The sequence below is a fragment of the Anopheles funestus genome (genome assembly GCF_943734845.2).
Source record: "Anopheles funestus chromosome X unlocalized genomic scaffold, idAnoFuneDA-416_04 X_unloc_80, whole genome shotgun sequence".
Classification (NCBI taxonomy): domain Eukaryota; kingdom Metazoa; phylum Arthropoda; class Insecta; order Diptera; family Culicidae; genus Anopheles; species Anopheles funestus.
In genome coordinates, this window is record NW_026045210.1 from 72,501 (window position 1) to 87,500 (window position 15,000).

The 15,000-nt window shown below is 46.4% G+C and overlaps 2 long non-coding RNA genes across 2 annotated transcripts in view; both read right to left on the minus strand.

Moving 5' to 3' along the window:
• Positions 1–600, minus strand: part of LOC125774097 (uncharacterized) — a 30,039-nt gene extending 29,439 nt beyond the window's left edge. The window contains exon 1 of the long non-coding RNA XR_007420592.1: positions 163–600. This is a non-coding gene — a long non-coding RNA (uncharacterized LOC125774097). The remainder of the gene's footprint in view (positions 1–162) is intronic.
• The window catches only part of LOC125774099 (uncharacterized), a 64,921-nt gene extending 57,583 nt beyond the window's left edge, over positions 1–7,338 (minus strand). Inside the window, exons 1-2 of the long non-coding RNA XR_007420594.1 lie at positions 1,451–7,338; positions 1,109–1,214 (exon numbers count right to left, since the gene is read on the minus strand). This is a non-coding gene — a long non-coding RNA (uncharacterized LOC125774099). The remainder of the gene's footprint in view (positions 1–1,108; positions 1,215–1,450) is intronic.
• Between the last annotated feature and the right edge of the window lie 7,662 nt (positions 7,339–15,000).

Here is a 15,000-nt window from a genome sequence, read left to right on the forward strand (position 1 = left end):
AGTCAACTCATGTGCTTGGATCGGATCGAGCTATTGAGTATTGGGCCTGCATACTCGCTCATCCGTATCCTTTGCGTACCGCCCCATGGCCCTTGTATGTCTGCACCACAGTTCCTGTTCGTTCCGTGCCTATGGCCGGATACGTATTGCACATCGGTATACCTGTCGCTACTCAGGCAACTCGTGTGCGTGGATTGGATCGAGAACATGGTGTGTGCCCCATGTTATAATTGATAGTCCATATCCACTTTATAGGTTAAAGTCATAAGTTGTGATTGCACAACCATTCTTCATAAGAGTTTAATCACTCTTCAACTAACTTTCGTTCTGGTGTCTTGGTATCAAATCGCGTAAGACACAAGATTCTACTGGCCAAATAGAATCTAGCACATTGGTTAACCTGGCGCCGCAGTCAACTCATGTGCTTGGATCGGATCGAGCTATTGAGTATTGGGCCTGCATACTCGCTCATCCGTATCCTTTGCGTACCGCCCCATGGCCCCGTCCTTAGAGTTAATGACTAATAGGCTTAACTCTTTGTATGTCTGCACCACAGTTCCCGTTCGTTCCGTGCCGTGGCCGGATACGTATTGCACATCGGTATACCTGTCGCTACTCAGGCAACTCGTGTGCGTGGATTGGATCGAGCTCATGGGGTGTGTAGAGATTCCATGTTATAATTGCAAGTCCATATCCACTTTATAGGTTAAAGTCATAAGTTGTGATTGCACAACCATACTTCATAAGAGTTTAATAACTCTTCAACTAACTTTCGTTCTGGTGTCTTGGTATCAAATCGCATAAGACACAAGATTCTACTGGCCAAATAGAATCTAGCACATTGGTTAACCTGACGCCGCAGTCAACTCATGTGCTTGGATCGGATCGAGCTATTGAGTATTGGGCCTGCATACTCGCTCATCCGTATCCTTTGTGTACCGCCCCATGGCCCCGTCCTTAGAGTTAATGACTAATAGGCTTAACTCTTGTTTGTCTGCACCACAGTTCCCGTTCGTTCCGTGCCGTAGCCGGATACGTATTGCACAGTAGTAGACACCGTAATCTGACGTATCTAACACACCACTATTGTAACTCGTCGTCCAAGGACCTTTCAAGTGCCTGATGGCCAGGGGAGCTCTTACACGGCACGGAGACACAGTGATGCTCGCCCATCAAAGTGTACAACGATCGAGTTTGCTTAAGTGTCTGGGTACCTACACACCAGACACAATGCAATGGCCATGGATCCACACAAGGCACATCACATGCAGAAAGCTTCACCAGATTATGACACATACCACACTCTTGTAACTCGTCGTCGAAGGGGCGTTCAAAGTGCCTTACGGCTAGGGGAGATCTAGCACGGCACGGAGACACAGTGATGGTTGCCCATCAAAGTGTACAACGATCGAGTTTGCTTTCCGCGCAAGCGTTCTAAGTGTCTGGGTACCTACACACCAGACACAATGCAATGGCCACGGATCCACACAAGGCACATCACATGCAGAAAGCTTCACCAGATTCTGACACATACCACACTCTTGTAACTCGTCGTCGAAGGGGCGTTCAAAGTGCCTTACGGCTAGGGGGGATCTAGCACGGCACGGAGACACAGTGATGGTCACCCATCAAAGTGTACAACGATCGAGTTTGCTTTCCGCGCAAGCGTTCTAAGTGTCTGGGTATCTAAGCACCAGACACAATGCAATGGCCACGGATCCACACAAGGCACATCACATGCAGAAAGCTTCACCAGATTCTGACACATACCACACACATGCAACTCGTCGTCGAAGGGGCGTTCAAGTGCCTTACGGCTAGGGGAGATCTAGCTCGGCACGGAGACACAGTGATGGTCACCCATCAAAGTGTACAACGAACGAGTTGGCTTTCAACAAATTCTGACACATAGCAAGCGAGCGACCGAGCTACACCGAAGGCAGCCCATGGTTGGTCACTCGCGGACGATCATCAGTAATGATCCTTCCGCAGGTTCACCTACGGAAACCTTGTTACGACTTTTACTTCCTCTAAATCATCAAGTTCGGTCAACTTCAGCCATGCCAGCTGCAGCTCACGAAGGAACCGCGGAAGGTAAGCCTCCAGAAACCTCACTAAATAATCCATCGGTAGTAGCGACGGGCGGTGTGTACAAAGGGCAGGGACGTAATCAGCACTAGCTAATGACTAGTGCTTACTAGAAATTCCAGGTTCATGGGGACCGTTGCAGTCCCCAATCCCGACTAGATGGGCATTTTAGTGATTTCCCGTTCCTCTCGGAATGGGGGCGCCTATTGGCGAGAACACGCTGCGACCCACATTGTAGCACGCGTGCAGCCCAGAACATCTAAGGGCATCACGGACCTGTTATCGCTCATTCTCAGCTTGCTAAACACAAGTTGTCCCGCTAAGCAGGGCAAACGTAGCCGACGACCGCCCGTGAAGGCGCCGCCCGGCTGTAACGTCAGGTGCGCCCGGAGGCGCACTGCTGACAGCGTTCTAGTTAGCATGTTTGAGTCACGTTCGTTATCGGAATTAACCAGACAAATCATTCCACGAACTAAGAACGGCCATGCACCACTACCCTTAAATTTGAGAAAGAGCTATCAATCTGTCTTACCTCGATAAGTTTGGACCTGGTAAATTTTCCCGTGTTGAGTCAAATTAAGCCGCAAGCTCCACTTCTTGTGGTGCCCTTCCGTCAATTCCTTTAAGTTTCAACTTTGCAACCATACTTCCCCCGGAACCCGATTTTGGTTTCCCGGAAGCGACTGAGAGCACCGAATAGGGGTAGCGTCTCCCAATTGCTAATTGGCATCGTTTACGGTTAGAACTAGGGCGGTATCTAATCGCCTTCGATCCTCTAACTTTCGTTCTTGATTAAAGAAAGCATCCATGGCAAACGCTTTCGCTTCAGTTGGTCCTACGACGGTCTACGAATTTCACCTCTCGCGCCGTAATACCAATGCCCCCAACTACTTCTGTTAATCATTACCTCTAGGTTTCTGACAAACCAACGAAATCGTATAAACCGAGGTCATATTCCATTATTCCATGCAAGATTATTCTCGGCCAACGCCAACCCCACGGGGGGGCCGGACGCTTTGTCTTAGCCTGCTTTGAGCACTCTAATTTGTTCAAGGTAAATGTGAGTATCTTGAGCACCATGAGGAGCCCGTGCCGGAGTTAACCGGTAGCACGGTACTCGTTCACAGAGTAACGCCCAAGTACACCATTGTGAGTCGCAGCCGTGAGCGCGCGCACGAACGGCCCCGGCGTGTAACCGGGCGCCCGTGGCGGTCACGTGTCTGGACGGGCAATCAACTTCGAACGTTTTAACCGCAACAACTTTAATATACGCTAGTGGAGCTGGAATTACCGCGGCTGCTGGCACCAGACTTGCCCTCCACTTGATCCTTGTTGAAGGATTTATACTCAACTCATTCCAATTATGGACCATCGTTAGAGAGGTCCATATTGTTATTTCTCGTCACTACCTCCCCGTACTGGGATTGGGTAATTTACGCGCCTGCTGCCTTCCTTGGATGTGGTAGCCATTTCTCAGGCTCCCTCTCCGGAATCGAACCCTGATTCCCCGTTACCCGTCGCAACCATGGTAGTCCTCTACACTACCATCAATAGTTGATAGGGCAGACATTTGAAAGATCTGTCGTCAGTCGACAAGCGACCATACGATCTGCGTCCTTATCCAGACTTCAACTCAAGCCGCCCGGAGGCGATTGGTTTAACTAATAAGTGCACCAGTTCAGCTACCCGCGAGGGCAACAGTCCCGGCATGTTGCATGTATTAGCTCTGGATTTTCCACAGTTATCCAAGTAACTAGTGGTAGGATGATCTTGTGAATTATAGCTGTTATACTGAGCCTTATGCGGTTTCACATTCATTTATGTTTGTACTTAGACATGCATGGCTTAACCTTTGAGACAAGCGTATATTACTGGTAGGATCAACCAGAATTCGTTCCACTACAGACACACACTCGCTTAGTGGGAAATAAATTTCCACACAACTCTCTCTCTCTAGAACCATATGGAATGGCTCTTTGGTGTTGGGTAAGGCACCAATTTGTTGGGGTGTAACGGTCACCACCAACTTTAAGTTTGTTAGGGCACAACGGAAACCACTAACTAAACTTTAGGAAACTAAATTTCCTCACACATTATCTCTCACCATATTAGCACTAGGTGCTATCCACGATTGTACAACGTTTCAACTCTTGAATCGACCGTAGGGCCGCGGAATTGCTTCCGGGCCCCTATTCTCGCTATTAATTGTTCATCTCTTTCAATACATCGAGTTCGTTCCATTGGGTAGTTCGCATGGCGAACGTTTTGATGCAGCCCCCTGGGGGACCACGGCACTTTACACCGGGTATGGTGTATGCGCAACCTACAGATAACAATAAACCCCTTATGCGTGTGTAAACCGATGTTGGGCTGCTCAACATCTTTCATGGTTACATCACTTGCACCAGAACCCACGGTGCCGATTTGGTAATATGTTGTACATTTACTCTCAAGATGTACGCTTCGGCCCCTTATTCAGGGGCTCAAGCTATTACCAGCAAGAACAATCCTCATCCAGACTTGAACTCGAAACACCCGGAGGCGAACGGTTTAACTAATAAGTGCACCAGTCTTGAATCCATGCGTCGGTGGAAACAATGCCGGCGTGTTGCATGTATTAGCTCTGAACTTAGCGAGTGATTGCCTTGCAGCTGTCATACTGAGCGTAGAGCGTGATTATCGCTCACTTGAACCATGTTGAATGGCTCTTTGGTGTAGGGTAAGGCACCAATTTGTTGGGGCACAACGAAACCACCAACTTAAGACTTGCTTATAGGCATTTCAACGTTTTCAACTCTTAAATCGACCGTGTTTCATTATCATCTCTTCTTCTTATTAAATGCATCGAGTTCGTTCCATTGGGTAGTTCGCGTGGCGAACGGTTTGATGCAGCCCCCCGGGGGGGACCACGGCACTTTACACCGGGCATGGTGTATGCGCAACCTACAGATCACCAATATATTTGTGATCGATAATGCACACTTCTTACACGACTGACCAGTCGACAGCGCTGCCTTCCCATTATGCGTGTGTAAACCGATGTTGGGCTGCTCAACATCTTTCACGGTTACATCACTTGCACCCGAACCCATGGTGCCGATTTGGTAATATGTTGTACATGGTCTCAAGATGTACGCTTCGACCCCTTATTCAGGGGCTCAAGCTATTACCAGCAAGATCAATCCTCATCCAGACTTGAACTCGAAACACCCGGAGGCGAACGGTTTAACTAATAAGTGCACCAGTCTTGAATCCATGCGTCGGTGGAAACAATGCCGGCATGTTGCATGTATTAGCTCTGAACATAGCGAGTGATTGCCTTGTAGCTGTCGAACTGAGCGTAGAATGTGATTATCGCTCACTTGAAAGGGTCAAGCCCTTTCGAGTCGTCCGGTTTTTACGCCAGACGACTCGGTTCACCATCTTTCGGGATACAAGTTGACTAAGTGGTACCACTACACTTATCAACTTTCGATTTGGTAATCCTCATCCAGCTTCCTTTCTGGAGGTCCCGAGGATTACCAATTGGGCTGTCATACTGAGCTCATATATTGGAGATCGATAATGCACACTTCTTACACGACTGACCAGTCGACAGCGCTGCCTTCCTATTATGCGTGTGTAAACCGATGTTGGGCTGCTCAACATCTTTCATGGTTACATCACTTGCACCAGAACCCACGGTGCCGATTTGGTAATATGTTGTACATTTACTCTCAAGATGTACGCTTCGGCCCCTTATTCAGGGGCTCAAGCTATTACCAGCAAGAACAATCCTCATCCAGACTTGAACTCGAAACACCCGGAGGCGAACGGTTTAACTAATAAGTGCACCAGTCTTGAATCCATGCGTCGGTGGAAACAATGCCGGCGTGTTGCATGTATTAGCTCTGAACTTAGCGAGTGATTGCCTTGCAGCTGTCGAACTGAGCGTAGAGCGTGATTATCGCTCACTTGAACCATGTTGAATGGCTCTTTGGTGTAGGGTAAGGCACCAATTTGTTGGGGCGTAACGGTCACCACCAACTTAAGACTTGCTTATAGGCATTTCAACGTTTTCAACTCTTAAATCGACCGTGTTTCATTATCATCTCTTCTTCTTATTAAATGCATCGAGTTCGTTCCATTGGGTAGTTCGCGTGGCGAACGGTTTGATGCAGCCCCCCGGGGGGGACCACGGCACTTTACACCGGGCATGGTGTATGCGCAACCTACAGATCACCAATATATTTGTGATCGATAATGCACACTTCTTACACGACTGACCAGTCGACAGCGCTGCCTTCCTATTATGCGTGTGTAAACCGATGTTGGGCTGCTCAACATCTTTCACGGTTACATCACTTGCACCAGAACCCATGGTGCCGATTTGGTAATATGTTGTACATGGTCTCAAGATGTACGCTTCGACCCCTTAAGGGCTCAAGCTATTACCAGCAAGATCAATCCTCATCCAGACTTGAACTCGAAACACCCGGAGGCGAACGGTTTAACTAATAAGTGCACCAGTCTTGAATCCATGCGTCGGTGGAAACAATGCCGGCATGTTGCATGTATTAGCTCTGAACATAGCGAGTGATTGCCTTGTAGCTGTCGAACTGAGCGTAGAATGTGATTATCGCTCACTTGAAAGGGTCAAGCCCTTTCGAGTCGTCCGGTTTTTACGCCAGACGACTCGGTTCACCATCTTTCGGGAAGGGACCGTCTCGGTCGCAAGCTGCTCCGGTCCCCAAACAACCTGCGACAAATGATAGGAAATGCCGACATCAATACGTGTTCAGTTTGGTTTATCGCTCATAGGTCTTTTTGACCATCGATCCCTGATTATAACTCTCAATTAAACAGTCAGGAGAGTAAGGCATGCCCATCGATATCTCATCGACAGGCGATACCGCAAGAACGGCCAACGACACATCAGGTGATCGATTATTGCTACGACTTTTGCTTAATCGTTTCCACTCCTTAGAGAAAGAAACCCCCGGGGACCGTCTCGGTCGCAAGCTGCTCCGGTCCCTAAACAACCTGCGACAAATGATAGGAAATGCCGACATCAATATGTGTTCAGTTTGGTTTATCGCTCATTGGTCTGTTTGACCATCGATCCCTGATTAAACTCTCAGTAATCCAGTCGGGAGAGTAAGGCATGCCCATCGATATCTCATCGACAGGCGATACCGCTTGAACGGCCAACGACACATCAGAGGATCGTATCTTGCTACAACTTTTGCTTAATCGTTTCTTCTCCTTGGAGAAAGAAACCCCCGGGGACCGTCTCGGTCGCAAGCTGCTCCGGTCCCTAAACAACCTGCGACAAATGATAGGAAATGCCGACATCAATACGTGTTCAGTTTGGTTTATCGCTCATTGGTCTTGTTTGACCATCGATCCCTGATTAATACTCTCAATTAGAAGGTCGGTAGAGTAAGGCATGCCCATCGATATCTCATCGACAGGCGATACCGCATGAACGGCCAACGACACATCAGAGGATCGTATCTTGCTACAACTCTTGCTTAATAGTTTCCACTCCTTGGAGAAAGAAACCCCCGGGGACCGTCTCGGCCGCAAGTTGCTCCGGTCCCTAAACAACCTGCGGCATCAAATGATAGGAAAAGCCGACATCAATACGTGTTCAGTTTGGTTTATCGCTCATAGGTCTGTTTGACCATCGATCCTAGAATTCAACTTTCGAGTAAGGCATGCCCGTCGATATCTCATCGATAGGCGATACCGGTAGAACGGCCAACGACACACATCTAGGATCGCATTTACTCTTCCTTGGATGGATAACCAATACCCTAGGACCGTTTCATCGCGAGCTGCTCCGGTCCTCAAACAACTCGCGAACCACCGATAGGATGATATTAGGAATGGCCGACTTTCATCCTTTAACTCTCAGTTCTGCTTACCAAAACATAGGTACTTGGACCTTAAAGACCACTATATGTTCCCCGATCGGGGGCAATCGGAACGTCTATCCATCATCAACATCGTTTCACTCATTCCGAACCACCAAATTGGACAGACAGTACCATATTCACCAACCGATTGCTTCAACTTCGCAAACTGTATGGTAAGTTCTACTAATTTCACATCTTACCATCGACTAATAGTGCATAAATCCACTTGGAAATCACTTTTCCTTGGTCCTCGGACCTTCTACGACAACGTCCAACAAATATCCGAAGTCGTTTCCCAACTTAGACCAAGCATTTCGTATCTTTACTTCTAATCGATTTTTTCTCTCATAATTGACGATCAAAATCTAAAAACCACATTTTGAGCCAGAAGCAGTCGTCCGATCGTCCTGGGGGTAGTCTCAATCGATTTAGAAGGGCCCAATTCATAAAGATACGTACTCAGTCAAATTCATGCTTCTGGCTCACCTACCCCCTATATAGAAAACGAAAGCGTACAGGCGTGGAAAACGTGCCATTTTTCTCCATCACGGACTTTTTTTTTCTCGTTGCACCGACTCTAGTAAAAAAGTGAAATTTTTTACTAGTTACCAACTTTTGCAAATTATCATCGGATATCACTTTTCATGGTCTATAGTAAGTTCTTATCACGTTTTAGTAGTTTTTGAAAAAAAAATTTTTTTGAACTTTTCAAAATTTTTCAAAACAAAGTTTTTGTAGGCGGTTTTGTGTATGGAGGGTTACTAGTCTCGGGGTCACTGTTTGACCAAAAAACCACTATATATCATTCGAAAGGTAATTTCAAGGGCTACAAAAAATTGTTCTACGGCACCCCCCTCCGACGTCTAGTATTCGAGTTATTGGCCAAAAACCATCACTTGAGCGATTTTTCGTTCAGGGTACCCGACTCTAGTAAAAAAGTGAAATTTTTCTCGATTGACCAAGTGTTGCAAATGACCATCGGATTTCACTTTTTATGGTCTATAGTGAGTTCTGATCACGATTTGGTACTTTTTGAAAAAATTTTTTTGACGCACTTTTCAAAATTTTGCAAAACCAAAACTTTTTAGGCGGTTTTGTGTATGGAGGGTTACTAGTCTCGGGGTCACTGTTTGACCAAAAAACCACTATATATCATTCGAAAGGTAATTTCAAGGGCTACAAAAAATTGTTCTACGGCACCCCCCTCCGACGTCTAGTATTCGAGTTATTGGCCAAAAACCGCAACTATAGCGGTTTTTCGTACAGGGTACCCGACTCTAGTAAAATGATGCGATTTTTACTAGTCTAGGAACTTTTTGGTCAAAAAATCAAGTATATGTCATTCGATAGATAATTTCAAGGGCTACCAAAAATTGTTCCACGACACCCCCCTGCGACGTCTAGTATTCGAGTTATTAGCCAAAAACCGCAACTTAAGCGGTTTTTCGTCCAGGGTACCCGACTCTAGTAAAATGATGCGATTTTTACTAGTCTAGGGAACTTTTTGGCCAAAAATCAAGTATATGTCATTCGATAGATAATTTCAAGGGCTACCAAAAATTATTCCACGACACCCCCCTGCGACGTCTAGTATTCGAGTTATTAGCCAAAAACCGCAATTATAGCGGTTTTTCGTCCAGGGTACCCGACTCTAGTAAAATGATGCGATTTTTACTAGTCTAGGGAACTTTTTGGCCAAAAATCAAGTATATGTCATTCGATAGATAATTTCAAGGGCTACCAAAAATTGTTCCACGACACCCCCCTCCGACGTCTAGTATTAGAGTTATTAGCCAAAAACCGCAACTATAGCGGTTTTTCGTCCAGGGTACCCGACTCTAGTAAAATGATGCGATTTTTACTAGTCTAGGGAACTTTTTGGCCAAAAATCAAGTATATGTCATTCGATAGATAATTTCAAGGGCTACCAAAAATTGTTCCACGACACCCCCCTGCGACGTCTAGTATTCCAGTTATTAGCCAAAAACCGCAATTATAGCGGTTTTTCGTCCAGGGTACCCGACTCTAGTAAAATGATGCGATTTTTACTAGTCTAGGGAACTTTTTGGCCAAAAATCAAGTATATGTCATTCGATAGATAATTTCAAGGGCTACCAAAAATTGTTCCACGACACCCCCCTGCGACGTCTAGTATTCGAGTTATTAGCCAAAAACCGCAATTATAGCGGTTTTTCGTCCAGGGTACCCGACTCTAGTAAAATGATGCGATTTTTACTAGTCTAGGAACTTTTTGGCCAAAAATCAAGTATATGTCATTCGATAGATAATTTCAAGGGCTACCAAAAATTGTTCCACGACACCCCCCTGCGACGTCTAGTATTCGAGTTATTAGCCAAAAACCGCAACTTAAGCGGTTTTTCGTCCAGGGTACCCGACTCTAGTAAAATGATGCGATTTTTACTAGTCTAGGGAACTTTTTGGCCAAAAATCAAGTATATGTCATTCGATAGATAATTTCAAGGGCTACCAAAAATTGTTCCACGACACCCCCCTGCGACGTCTAGTATTCGAGTTATTAGCCAAAAACCGCAACTTAAGCGGTTTTTCGTCCAGGGTACCCGACTCTAGTAAAATGATGCGATTTTTACTAGTCTAGGGAACTTTTTGGCCAAAAATCAAGTATATGTCATTCGATAGATAATTTCAAGGGCTACCAAAAATTGTTCCATGACACCCCCCTGCGACGTCTAGTATTCGAGTTATGGGCCAAAAACCATTCATACTTGAGCATTTTGCTCATTTTGCCTGTACGGGTACCGGGGACTAGTAAAATCAGGCCAATTTTACTAGAGTAGGGGTCCTTTTTGGTCAAAAAAACAACTTTTGCTCGTTCGATAGGGAATCGATAGGGCAACAAAAAATCGTTCTACGACCCCCCCTTCCGATGTCTAGTATTCGAGTTATGGGCCAAAAACAGTTTATAGCTAATTTTTCACTCGATTTTTCACCAAGTATCGCACATTACTCCGGTTCTATACATTGGATCGTCAATCTTTAAGATTTTATGGGTAGTTCCAACTGTTTGCTACATTTCATCCATACATCACCAACCGATTCAATGTCTGTGCTAGAAGTTATTAGAGGAATAAAAAAATTTACCCTTGGCTTTGGACCGTACAATTTTACCCATTTTTGGCCCATATTTGCCCCATAGCTCCGCCGGTATCCAAGATATGGCCACACTTTCTTCTGGCCATGGGTAGATGGCACTTGTGGCTAGATTTCTTCCATGCACCACTAATCGCTACCATGTATGTGGCCGGAGCTATTCACGAAAGCGCCTCGCGCACTTGGTCGGATTTTTGGTCCAACTTGCACCATTTTTGGCCCATATTTGCCCCATAGCTCCGCCGGTATCCAAGATAGCGCCACACTTTCTTCTGGCCATGGGTAGATGGCACTTGTGGCTAGATTTCTTCCATGCACCACTAATCGCTACCATGTCTGTGGCCGGAGCTATTCGACGAACAACCATCGCATTTACCTAGGTACTTTTTCGGATTTTTGGTCCAACTTGCACCATTTTTGGCCCATATTTGCCCCATAGCTCCGCCGGTATCCAAGATATGGCCACACTTTCTTCTGGCCATGGGTAGATGGCACTTGTGGCTAGATTTCTTCCATGCACCACTAATCGCTACCATGTATGTGGCCGGAGCTATTCACGAAAGCGCCTCGCGCACTTGGTCGGATTTTTGGTCCAACTTGCACCATTTTTGGCCCATATTTGCCCCATAGCTCCGCCGGTATCCAAGATAGCGCCACACTTTCTTCTGGCCATGGGTAGATGGCACTTGTGGCTAGATTTCTTCCATGCACCACTAATCGCTACCATGTCTGTGGCCGGAGCTATTCGACGAACAACCATCGCATTTACCTAGGTACTTTTTCGGATTTTTGGTCCAACTTGCACCATTTTTGGCCCATATTTGCCCCATAGCTCCGCCGGTATCCAAGATATGGCCACACTTTCTTCTGGCCATGGCTAGATGGCACTTGTGGCTAGATTTCTTCCATGCACCACTAATCGCTACCATGTCTGTGGCCGGAGCTATTCGACGAACAACCATCGCATTCACCTTCTCGTTGCACTTCTTCGGGAATTTGGTGCAACCAAGTTTTCACTATAACTTGGTCATTTTCCGTCCATCGGACATGCGGTTTTGGGTGTCGATACTTGACACCGCGCGCTACAATATGTTCCTCCACGACCATGTGGTCCGATGCTTCCAACAGGAGCTATTCGAGGAGTACCGATTTTTCACCATTAAAAATGCTCGTTTTTGCACCAACTTTTGCCTATAACTCAGGCTGTATCGATCGGATCTTCAATCTTGAAAAAGTTTTGGATAGGTGGCATCAAATGCTACATTTCGTTCTTCCACGTCAACTTTGTCCGATGTCTAGCAAAAAAGTTATTCGCGAACCAAGTCCAGAACCCATGCAATGGCTGCCCACATTGCATACATCACGGCGGTTAACTCTCGTTACTCTATACCGAGGACTTGGTACTTTTTCAGGCATTCGTTGCTACTTCTCGGTTCATGATATTCGTTTACGGTCTTCACTAGGGCATTTGGTGCTCCTTATCGGTTCATGATATTCGTTTACGGTCTTCACTAGGGCATTTGGTGCTCCTTATCGGTTCATGATATTCGTTTACGGTCTTCACTAGGGCATTTGGTGCTCCTTATCGGTTCATGATATTCGTTTACGGTCTTCACTAGGGCATTTGGTACTGGGCTTCCCACTTTCTACTGATCGATCCATACTCACTTGCGTGCACCTAGCCTAGGAAGGTTTCCTATGGCTTCCCATCTTTCTACTGATCGATCCATACTCACTTGCGTGCACCTAGCCTAGGAAGGTTTCCTATGGCTTCCCATCTTTCTACTGATCGATCCATACTCACTTGCGTGCACCTAGCCTAGGAAGGTTTCCTATGGCTTCCCATCTTTCTACTGATCGATCCATACTCACTTGCGTGCACCTAGCCTAGGAAGGTTTCCTTGGGCTTCCCATCTTTCTACTGATCGATCCATACTCACTTGCGTGCACCTAGCCTAGGAAGGTTTCCTATGGCTTCCCATCTTTCTACTGATCGATCCATACTCACTTGCGTGCACCTAGCCTAGGAAGGTTTCCTATGGCTTCCCATCTTTCTACTGATCGATCCATACTCACTTGCGTGCACCTAGCCTAGGAAGGTTTCCTTGGGCTTCCCATCTTTCTACTGATCGATCCATACTCACTTGCGTGCACCTAGCCTAGGAAGGTTTCCTATGGCTTCCCATCTTTCTACTGATCGATCCATACTCACTTGCGTGCACCTAGCCTAGGAAGGTTTCCTATGGCTTCCCATCTTTCTACTGATCGATCCATACTCACTTGCGTGCACCTAGCCTAGGAAGGTTTCCCTTTGGTACCGACTTCCATCTACGCACTCGATATAACCTAGGTACTTGGTACCGATGATGGTTAACACTCAAGCATTTCTTGCATCCTGCGTGCAAGGTACCAATTTTCACTTCTCAGGTGCGTTTATGAGCCCGCATTAATCCAATATCGCTCTGATGGCCTTTCTTATTATTTCATCCGATAGCCCTTGCCAAAAGCTACCAAAAGTTCCTCCACGGCCATGTGCTCCGACGCTTAGTTTAGGAAATATTCGAAAAAATTCAAAATAGGAAGCATTTTCTTATTGGAAAATCACCTTAAATCGATGGCCATTTTTTGGGCAAAAACTTTAACGTCTTCCCGACTTTGCGGGAATTGCGAATTTTAGGCACCCAGAGAAAATCTTTTACTTTAAGGGGGCGGCCGCGAAGTTGCCCAAAGTCTCGGACACAAAAATTCTCAAGTTCCCCACTCTAGTAAATCGCCCTATGAGTATCTCCTGGCCCGCGAGCTCTGCGAGCGGGCCAGCTTCGGCGATTTTTGCCTTTTCGCCTAGGCGGTTCTTCTACGAAATTGGTCCACAGCTTTTGCTCAGAAAGCTAGCATTTGTTGCAACAGTTAGGTACTTGGTACCACATTTTGGTATCCATTTGGGCATTTGTGGCAACTACTCGGTACTTTGGCCCACATTTCGCTCTACTCGGGCTTCTATGGTGGTACTTGTCGGTACTTCTGGCCAACTTAGGCCAATTGGGTGCAACTTGTGGGTACTCTGTGGGTACTTTAGGGCGTATTGTGTCTTTCGGGTGAACCTTCGCTATACTTCATGGGTACTGATGGCCAACTTAGGAACATTCAGTGCAACCTTTGGGCCTAAGGAAATTTGTCCAACTCTTTGGACTTAGAAAATTTTCTGGACTTAGAAAATTTTCTGGACTTGTAAAAATTTTCAAATGTTCAATTTGGCCCACATTTCGCTCTACTCGGGCCTCTATGGTGCTACTTGGCGGTACTTTTGGCCAACTTAGGCCAATTGGGTGCTCTTTGTGGGTACTCTATCGGTACTTTTGGCCAACTTAGGCCAACGCGGTGCTATTTGTGGGTACTCTATCGGTACTTTTGGCCAACCTAGGCCCATTCGGTGCTATTTGTGGGTACTCTATCGGTACTTTTGGCCAACATAGGCCAATTGGGTGCTACTTGTGGGTACTCTATCGGTACTTTTGGCCAACATAGGCCAATTGGGTGCTACTTGTGGGTGCTCTATCGGTACTTTTGGCCAACTTAGGCCAACTGGGTGCTATTTGTGGGTACTCTATCGGTACTTTTGGCCAACTTAGGCCAACTCAGTGCTTCTTGTGGGTACTCTATCGGTACTTTTGGCCAACTTAGGCCCATTCGGTGCTATTTGTGGGTACTCTATCGGTACTTTTGGCCAACTTAGGCCAACTCAGTGCTACTTGTGGGTACTCTATCGGTACTTTTGGCCAACTTAGGCCAACGCGGTGCATTATGTCCTTCGGGTGAACCTTCTCGATACCTCATGGGTACTTGTGGCCAACTTAGGAAAATTCAGTGCAACCTATGGGCCTTT